This window comes from Talpa europaea, assembly GCF_964194135.1.
Source record: "Talpa europaea genome assembly, chromosome: 16".
NCBI lineage: Eukaryota > Metazoa > Chordata > Mammalia > Eulipotyphla > Talpidae > Talpa > Talpa europaea.
The window spans coordinates 32,123,457-32,134,167 of NC_140084.1; positions in this window are offsets into that span (position 1 = coordinate 32,123,457).

Sequence of the window (10,711 nt, forward strand, 5' to 3'; positions counted from 1 at the left end):
GAAAAGTGGGACAATGTTTGATAGCAAAAAGGGTAACTAAGGCCAGACAACTTAGGACCTGTGGACAACCACAAAAAAATTTTGATTAAATTTTACTTAGTAGCAGAAAAACAAGAAAGTTGGGATATTAGGGGAAATATGGAGGAGATGTTGATCTGGATGTATTGAACGTATTTACAGTAAGATGAAATACTGTTTTTTAACACTGATATTCACCAATGTCTCTCAAGTCCTGATGGCGCTACAATCTTGGTGGCAAACTCTCTTTGCTGAAAAAAACTTCAGCCATTTATAAACAAGATACAATCAGGAAGCCTCCTAAGCTCTTATCTCACAGGAGAGTGGTTGTTCTATGTGCTGCCCCAGTACCCTCCAGGTTATAACTGTCTTTCTCATGTTCTTGATGGCACCAGGAGATTGCAATATGTTTGTACCCTGTGCAGAACTTTTTCATAGTTTATTCTCCTCTCTCTTCTCTTAGTTTAACCATAGGGATTATAATAATTTATGTTGGTTGTTTTACATCTTTAGGTCCTAAAGGCAGCAACAAGAACATTAGATCACTATCAAGGTTAAAAATATTAATAGAGGGCCTTCCCGGTGCTACAGTGGGTTGAGCACAGTGCTGTGAAGCTGTCTGCAGTCTCTGCAGTGAGGGTTCGATTCCTGGGCAGCCAGGGAGATGCCCACATGGCATGGCAGACCTCTCTTACCTTGCCTGCTGCTCCCCTCAGCAATGTCTTCAGTCTGTCTACCTGTTTTGCTCCCCGCTCTTTCTCTGGTGAATCCTCTTACCCTCCCAAGCCCCTCTGGCCTGTACCCCAGTTCTTGTATAAATAAAAATAAATCTTAAAAAAAAAGAACATATAAAAATATTAATGGAAAGGCAGAAGAAAACAAAAACACCATTTGGTAACAGATGTGGATGAAGAGGTTCAACTCTAACCTACTTCCTCTGCTAAGCCCATATTTCATTAAGCCTGGAGGGATGGCTTCTCACTCTTCTTTAATGTAATTTATTGTGCTGGCCAGCAAGTAGATAATATAACATTATTAATCTTTATCCCAGGATTTAGAGAAGTATATTTCTAATCAGTGTATTTCTTCTTCAATCCTGGAACATCTGTAGAGCAAAGTTGTTAACTGACATCTACTGAAAAGGTTGCTATTCCAATAATACATCTACCGAAGTAAGCAAGTAATATTGCTAATGCTTATGTCACACTTAAAAACCACGAGTGGTCTAAGAGTTAGAAAGAATACATAATTCATTGACCACCACACTGATATAACATGTTAGTATTTAGGTGGAAATTCAGTCATTTATAAAACATTTCATGATAAAATTTAAGAAGTCAATACTCCAAATATGGATATCAACAGAAAGAACTCGGATTTTCACTCAGATTTATGTGGATTTGAACACTAGTTTTGCCACTTGCTAGCTACAAATAATCTGAACAGGTCTCATTGTTTCTTTTTCTCATTATCACTCACCAGTCTCCTTATAAAATGAAGATATCAATGGCTCGCTTCATTATTACTGTAAGAATTAAATAATACTGAGCTAATATTTGAGTGGAAATTGCTTATGCATTTATCATTCAAAACTGATTATAATTCTAGAATGTTGGCTTTATAAAATTCATTTTCAAGGAAAGAAACTGATACTAGATGACTTGCCCCCCAAAACTGGGATTGAACTCAGATCTGACTAACTACAAATTTCATGAAACCTGTCATCTGGGGCATTGACTTGCACAGGTTAATAGATCTATGATGCCTGGAAACTGTGAGGTCCTGACATCTCTGTCTCTGATGTAATATCTGTAACTATTCCAACACTTTCCAGTTTCTCCAGAAATCTCTCATGATTCTCAGCACCTGGAACTGTACACAGAACACATGTACACACATGCACATGCATGCACAAACACATACACACACACAACTGAATGGTTGAACCCGGATGTGGACTCTTCAAGAACAGAGATTCTTATGCAAGAGTTCCTAGCACCAAGTCTGACTATCTGACACCTTAGCTGCTTTTTGTCTAGTAACTGCTTGCTAATAGTCTTGGGGTGAGAACAGGGATCCACCCTCAGTTCACTCTGATGCCTTTATGCAGGATTCCATCACCAACACATCATGTTGCATTGTCAAAGTAAGTGGTATCAGTTCACTCAACCAATGTCAATGATACCCAGTGGCAATCAAAGATTCTCACATTCTGTCAGGAGAGGTGATGGTAATACTCTGGTGTCATTAGAGGAGATCATTTCCTAGAATGGATCCAATGTGGAAGAAACAGAGCTGAAATGTGGAGGAAGAAAGATCCCTTCTGATTAGATCATTTGTGCCAAGTCAGATCCAAATATGAACCAAATTAGCTCTCCTCCTCATGCTTCCTTTACTTGAAAAAATAGAGTTCTTCTCTCTGCTTAAACCAGTTTGAGTCTATCTAGTTTTCTGTCACTTGCCACCAACTGAGTTTTATGTGTGTTAAGTAGGTATCGGTTAATTTTTTGAAGAGATTCTTCAGTCAGTAAACAAAGCTGCCATTGATGGTCTGTGGAAGAGCCCTTAACAAGGAGCCTTTGATATTGGAGAGAGGATCTGAATATTAATGCCAATTCTCCAGTGAGAGCAGTGAGTCTTGGTTCTGACCTTCAATAAAAGCTAAACAAACAAGACTCTATCAACTCTTCACAAGTTCCTGTCAAACAGCATTAATAGCACAACGCTGCATAGTAATTGATGTGAAGATCTTTTTCTGGGTAGAATGCTTATCAATGATATATTTAGGACACCTTGGGGGAAAGGCCAGGATGAGGAGCACAAGGTCGAGGTCAGGCTTGAGAATGGCATAGAGAGATGGTGAATAAGGACCTTGGTGGACTGATGACAATGACGCAGTATTTATTTTCTCCCTGGGCCATTGTGTTGGGTTCCATGGTTCAAATACTTTAAAATTTTGACTTTCCTACTGTATTTCCATCTCATTTTTATTATTTGTAAAATGAGACTAATAAGGTGATACATGTTGACTTTTAGCAAATTGTCCACACTCTTCATGATTCTCAAACTTTTTGGATAGCTCTTGGCAAGATATATGTTAAACATCTCAACCTAGGGCATACCCACACACATCTGTCAATACCTGAAATGGAATTTTCAGAAATGCTCCTAATTCTTACAGTGTATAAATGCATTATATATTTTCCCTTCAAAATATGGTATTTTTATTAAATGAATACTCACAATAAAATAGTTGATTATTTTTATATTAAGAGGGTCATGATCCACTAAAATGCTTTCATGTTGGTCTTGAACTACAGATCGAAACAATACTATTGATTAATATATGGTGTAAAATACATTCCAGGCAGGGTCTCCCTGGTGGCACAGCGGTTGAGCGCCGGGTTTCAAAGCTGCTCGCAGCCTCTGCAGCACTGGTTCGATTCCCGGCTCCTCCCCAGCCACCAGAGGAGGGTCCCACATGGCGCGCAGACCTCTACTGCCGCCCACTGCTCCCCTCAGCAGTGTACTTCGGTCCTTCTGCCTGCTCTGCTCCCCGCTCTGGCTCTGGTGAATTCTCTCACCCTCCCACGCTTCTGACTGTACCCAATGCTTGTATAAATAAATAAATAAATCTAAAAAAATAAAATAAAATACATTCCAGGCAAATTCCATTACATCCAAGCTGAGGCAGGGTGCAAAGCCCCTGTAGAGCCCTACCCCCATGAACAAGGCTGTAGCACAGCTGACTTTCAAGTTCCACTATGGTCTGAAGCGTAGACTAGGAGTTGATGGAAACCTGTTTCATAAACCCTGCCCCCTGAATTCACCTCCTATTCTCACTCTGTTTCCCATGACATTTTTTTCCCATCTGCTTTGCTACCCAAAAGGACTTATCCAAGACGAAGAAATTGCAGAGGAATGAGGGTAAGGTTCTCTCATTTTAGTTTGTATAAGGATTCTCTTTGGGAGTTCTAGAATACTTTCAGTTGCTCAAAGATCATATTTCAGTGGATTTGGCAGGGGTTTTGGAGTATGAATGCTTAACAAGCACTCTGAGGGTTTTGATGAAAGGGGAGGGACATCCAACTGTTAGATAAACACTGCCACTCACCAGGTTACCCTAAATCCCATTGGAATCTAGAGATATAGATTCATCCCTTCATGGAGCAGCAAAAAAAAAAAAAAAGGATTTCCTTAAAACTTAGGGTTGAGTATGGGGAGGTAGAAGAAGCAGTTGCTTCTGTCTTTAGCATAATCTGAAAGTAGAGTGGGAGAGACCATACAGAGTGGTTGGTTCTCTGTCCACGCACACCCACGCTTCCACTTCAGCCCAGCTGGCTCACTTCGTGAAGCCAAACAGGTGGCTGTCTTTATTAAATGATAAGGGGATTTAGGATGTGAAGAGGTGGCTGGGATGGGGGCCGAAAAAAGCAATACAGCAGTCTTCAATCTTGTTATTTTTATATGTGGGTGTTCCATATGTCAGATCCTGGTGGGCAGCAGCTTCCCTGTACCCAGGGAAACTGTGTTCTTGTATTTGCACAAGCGGGAGAGGCTTGCTGTTCCTTCATTATTCCTCCAAACTCCTGCAATTCTTTTCAAGTGAGAGTCTGTTGAGCATTTGTTAGCATCACATTTGGAGAATTCACTCACATAGAGCAGTAACTCAGTCCCCTGAAAACAGTGAACAAAAGAGCCTGCTTCCCACCCGTTGGTCTCTGACAGGAGCCATCACTTAACTGCAGTTTATCCTGTGGCACCCTTGGGATGAGATGACTTCCAAAGTCCCTTCCAACTCTAAAGTGTCTAGAAGTCTGTGAGTTAGTGTAGTACAAATGCAATTGAATGTTCAAAGGTTGAGAAACAACAGGACTGTTTGGGAAATAAACACTGGCCAATGCATTCCAAGAGTTCAGATTTTTGTGAGTCAGCTTGGGAAATAGCGACAATTTGAAGAAAATAAAGTTGCAGAGGACAGAGGAGAAAATTTAACTTGGAGTTAGGGCCATTGAGATAAAAAGCAAATTCTCCAAGCTCTTAGTGCATAGCCTCAGGCAACCTACTAGACTTCTCCAAGTCGTTTTCATTAGGAATAAAACCCTTTTGAGGTGAAAAGCATATATAGTCTTTCAATAATCTATTCATTCCTGTATTCACTCAATAAGCAAAACTGATTATGTTTTCTATGACTGGCTTCTGAAGTAGGTACTGATTGACCAAATGGGTGGGAAAGTATGTCAGCAAGTCTAGTTTAGCAGAATATATGAAAAATGACTGGCTGTATTCTGTCTTCAAAGTTTTCCTTCCTCAATTGATTACCCTGTAATGTTTACTCACATAACCTCGTCTCAGATGTCCACATGTCCTAACATATCCTTTACAATAGACATATATTATTTAGCATTCACAGTCTTATGCCCTTCTCCTGCTACCACTCCTCTCCACCCTTTTTTCTCCTTTCTTTTTTCCAAAAACTCCATTTTTTAATGAGAAATCACCCCAGGTTGTTCTAGTTAGACTGTTGATCACAGCACCCAACCCCTTACCAGAGAATTAGAAACAAGACCAAGGCTTTCTAATCACAGTACTCTGTCTTTCCTGGCCATAGCAGTTGGTCTAGGGAAAGCATGACCCAGTGAGGACCAATCATAATCTGAGCTTACTATATGAATGCTGCATGAGAAAATGTCTTATTTTTGGATGTTGAGTGACAAAGTTTTAGGCTTGACTATGCCATGATTTCTCTAGCAGACAGTAGGATTTAGATCTCAGAAACAGAGGTATGAGAGCCCTTAAACTTGATTTGAGCACCTGGATCAAACTGTACCTGAAGTCAACCCCTAGATCACTCAATTCTGTGAACCAATGTATCCCAGTTTTGGCTTAACTTGTTGAAGTTCAGTTTCTCTCACTTGCAAATGAAAGAACCCTGAATATTCCATCCTCCAAAGTCTTTCTCCAGGTGTCCTCATGTGATCTCCTCAGGGAGAAATTACAGAGCACATTCTCCACATATACTGAGATATTCTCTTACTGAGTTAGGATCAATAGCTTGCTTGTCTCTACCCAAATCTTAATCAGAGCATTGATTTTCAAAGAAATCATCTCAAATATTTATCATTAATATTGTTATAATTAAGCAATGTATTATTAAATAATAGTAACTACTATGTGCCAGGAATTGTGTTAATTGGTTTATATGTGCTGTCTTATTTAGTTATTATAACACTGCTAGGAGGTGGATTTTATTATTCCCTTTTATAGATTAAACAAAGAATGGATTCACAGAAGTTAAGTGACTTACTCAAGTTCTCTCAGAGAGTGAGCAGAAAGTGGGATTAGAATCTAGGTCTGTTTTACTCATTAAGGTGTGTGCTTAATTGTGTGTGTGTGTGCGTGTGTGTGTGTGTGATTTTCCTCCCAATATTACAGTGATCTATCTTCTACAAGTTGTCTTGTGCCCTATACCTTCTTCCAGTATGGAGTCCTGGGGTTATACCTAAAAATAATCAAATTAGCATGTGAATGGGTTATGGGCATGAAACTGTTAACCAAAAAGGCTAAAATACATGTGAGGACATCAACTGAGCCATTCATGATAAAACATAAAACCAAATACAGATGACATGATCTTTTTGGTCTCATGTCATGTTTTGCTTTGTAAAAACCTTATGAGGCTACCAATTTCTAAAAGACAAACCCATTTAGAAAGGAACAAGTTATGATGGATGTGCAATCCCAGCAAATGCATGATGAAGGACAGAAACATTGCTATGCATGATTTTTAAATAACTAACAAAAAAATCCCATGCATGGGATTTCTGCATGTGAAAATTGATAGTGTTGCTGATGTCGCTCATCTCTTTAAACAAGCAAACTCATCTTCTCTGGTGCTGTTACATCAGTAATAAATTGGTTCCTCAGACAGATCTGCTTGCTGGTTAGAACAGAGATTGAATAGATAATAACTTTTTGGGTAACAACGCCTGCCATAGCAAATAATAAAGAAATTCATGACCTGCAAAGTGCAGGGTGATCGTGTTCCAAAAATATATTTCACCTGGTCCCTAAGCAGGTCCATTAGGTATCCAGGAAGCTGCAAAAAGTATATTCAGTACATGCAGGGAGGTGATTCAAAAAGAATGATCTCAAATGTAGACAAACCTGTGGTTAAGAAAACATGTGGGTCAAAGAGGGAGTTGCTGTTAAGTGCTTTTTAAAACCAAGACACAAGCGTTGGGTGTTTGGTTCGGAACATTCCTACTCTGCCCTGGTGAATTAAGCTGGGTTTCCCTGGTGACCTTAGGTAGTGCAGAAACTTTTGCAATTATCACCCTGGATTTATAGTCCTTTGGTGAAGCTTTGGTAAGTAGATTTCCTGGGTTGGTGATCATTTTTCTCCCTTAGGGAAATAATTGGGTGTCAACAGTGAGCTGAGTCTACCAACAATATACAAACATAATCAAACAGTATAAAGGAGGTGATAGAAGAAAGTCCTCAGGAAGGTGACAATGTGGAGTGGAAGCTGAAATCTGCATTTAGACATCACTAGCTGTGTGACCCAGATCATGTCACTTTAATTGCTCTGATATCTTTAGTTATATGTTTTTATTTTTAATTTATTTTATTTTATTGTTTTTTAAAGATTTATTTATTTACTTATTTATTTATACAAGCACTGGGTACAGTCAGAAGCGCGGGAGGTTGAGAGAATTCACCAGAGCCAGAGCGGGGAGCAGAACAGGCAGAAGGACCGAAGCACACTGCTGAGGGGAGCAGCAGGTGGCAGGAGAGGTCTGCGCGCCATGTGGGACCCTCTTCCGGTGGCCAGGGAGCAGCCGGGGATCGAACCGTCGCTGCAGAGGCTGCGGGCAGCTTTGCAACCCAGCACTCAAGTGCTGTGCCACCAGGGAGGCCCTAGTTATTTGTTTTTAAAATCACAGAATCATACTGAGAGTATCAAGGAGTCTCTACAAAATGTTATGATCTTGCCGGTTGGGAAGGATTCAGAGTATAAGAGAGGGACAATGTCCATGATGCAACATTGGATTGAGTTTTATTTTTATTGCTACCATGGACTTTCTCAATGTCTATGAAAGTATGAAGGCAATCACAGGTATTGCTGGTACACAGAAATATTAATGCATCTCCAAAATTTGCAGTCAACTTTTCCATTGGGTATGCATTTTGAGAATCATCAGCAAGTCCTGACCCATGCTAGTTATTAGGCTAATGCTAATGAAGGCAGGAGGGTCATGAGCCACTTTCATCCCATCAGTGGTCATTGCTATCAGTATTTTCTGTTTCTTTGACTTTCCCTACCCCACTGACCTAAAATAGACTGGATAATGGTGAACTTAGATGACTGTTGTGGCTCCCCATGACACTGACTGGTACTCTCCACTCTACTGGATCAGTCAAGGTAACACTCGGATTCTCAAATCAGTTTTCTCTTCTCACTTAACAGGTTCTGTCCTCTGCCTTTGTTTTGCCAGAATCTGGGCCCTTCACCCACTTTCTGTCAGTTCTCTTATCCTTATCTGGATCTTACTCATCAAAGCTCTGCTTTTCCCATTTGACTTAGAAGTGGTCAGGAGATCTGGAAGTCCTTATTGATAAGCCCCCTCCATGTGGTGCATCTGTGTTGTGTTTTCCTGACCTTTGCATACTGGACACTAAATGCTGGATGTTTTGGTGTCTCTGTTCATCCTCCATTCTTTGGGGGGGGGCGGGGGGTGTCTGTTTTCCATGTCCCAGTACCTAGACTTCACATGGCCTCTCCTGAATCCCAGTAGTCATTCTGCTAAGGTTACAGGAAGGCTCAGGTTTGAATTTCCTTGACTGTGCACAGGCATATCATTTTTTTAAATGACATGAACCTGTTTATTAACAAATGAGTTAAGAGTTCTGCTTTAAAAAGAAGACTGTTAGACAAGTATTTGAATCTCCGAACTCCTAGGTATATAGGATGAGTTTTTACAAGTCTGATTTCCATGTGCATGTAGGGGTTTTATACAAGAATAAATAATTAACTTGTTAAATTTACCATTTTGTTAAATTGGCACCCTCATTTTGGAGCATTTTTCTTTTGCTAACTAAAATATGTTGATATTTTCTTCTACATGAGGACTCTGGTACACACTCACAACAAAGATACATAGTACATCACAAAATAGATATAATGCCTCCATTATTTTTTAATAGAATCATTTAAAAAACTATTTTTAAAAGTGCTTTGATATTTAAAAGATGAAATAAGCATCTTCTTGGTCATTTCATTAAGTGGCTTGAAAAGTACCCCGCAATTGGTATTATTATGATGAAAAACTCAAGTGCTCAAGTTTTAGCTTTTATTTTTAGCCATATCTATATTGTGAAAATTAAAAAAATAATTTCATCAGACACATACTTAAAACCAACTTAATATTCTTTTAATCCCTGATTTTAGAACATTGAGGTAAGAACTCAACACAAAGTGATTGTATTCACTATATATTGAGCAGTGTGGATGGTAAGAGGAAAAACAAAGCTAAAAATGGGTAATTTGTAGTTGTGACTTAATTTTCTTTTAAAATAGTTTTTGGGGGCCTCCCCGGTGGCGCAGCGGTTGAGCGCTGGGTTGCGAAGCTGCCCACAGCCTCTGCAGCGCCGGTTCGATCCCCGGCTGCCAGTGAGGGTCCCACATGGCGCGCAGACCTCTCTTGCAACCCGCTGCTCCCCTCAGCAGTGTATTTTGGTCCTTCTGCCTGCTCTGCTCCCCGCTCTGGCTCTGGTGAATTCTCTCACCCTCCCACGCTTCTGACTGTACCCAGTGCTTGTATAAACAAACAAACAAACAAACAAACAAACAAACAAATAAATAAATAAATCTTTAAAAAAAAATAGTTTTCGGTGGGACTCCCTGGTGGCGCAGCAGTTGCGCGCTGGGTTGCGAAGCTGCCTGTCATCCTCTGCAGCGCCGGTTCGATCCCTGGCCACTGGGTGAGGGTCCCACATGGTGCATAGACCTCTCCTGCCGCCCGCTGCTCCCCTCAGCAGTGTACTTCAGTCCTTCTGCCTGCTCTGCTCTCTGCTCTGTCTCTGGTGAATTTTTTCACCCTCCTGCGCTTCTGACTGTACCCAGTGCTTGTATAAATAAATAAATAAATCTTTAAAAAAATAAATAAATAAAATAGTTTTTGGATTAGTTTTAATTATATAAGAAATATATTATCGGGGCCTCCCTGGTGGCGCAAGGGGTTAGGACACAACCTATGAAGCAATCTGCAGCCACTTTGAAGTGGCTTTGAAGCCACTTTGAAGCACGAGTTTGAGCTCTGGCAGGGTTTCTACCCACATGGTATATAGCAGACCTCTCCTGGCTCACCCACTACTCCCCTCAGCAGTGTATTTCAGTCAATCTGCCTGTTCTGCTCTTCACTCTGTCTCTGGTGAGTTCTCTCACCCCCCACATCTCTGGTCTGTACCCCAGTTCTTATACACATAAATAAATAAAGATCTAAAAAAAAAAGAAAATAAAAAGAAATAGATTATCACTATTAAAAAGAAACTAATAAAGAAATATCACACAGGCAATCCTTTTTAATCCTTTCTTTATAATTTTAGGCCTATTCCAAGAAGCAGTTTCTACTATCTGTTACGTACATTATCAATATATATATATATATATGCATTATATTTAATACATGTA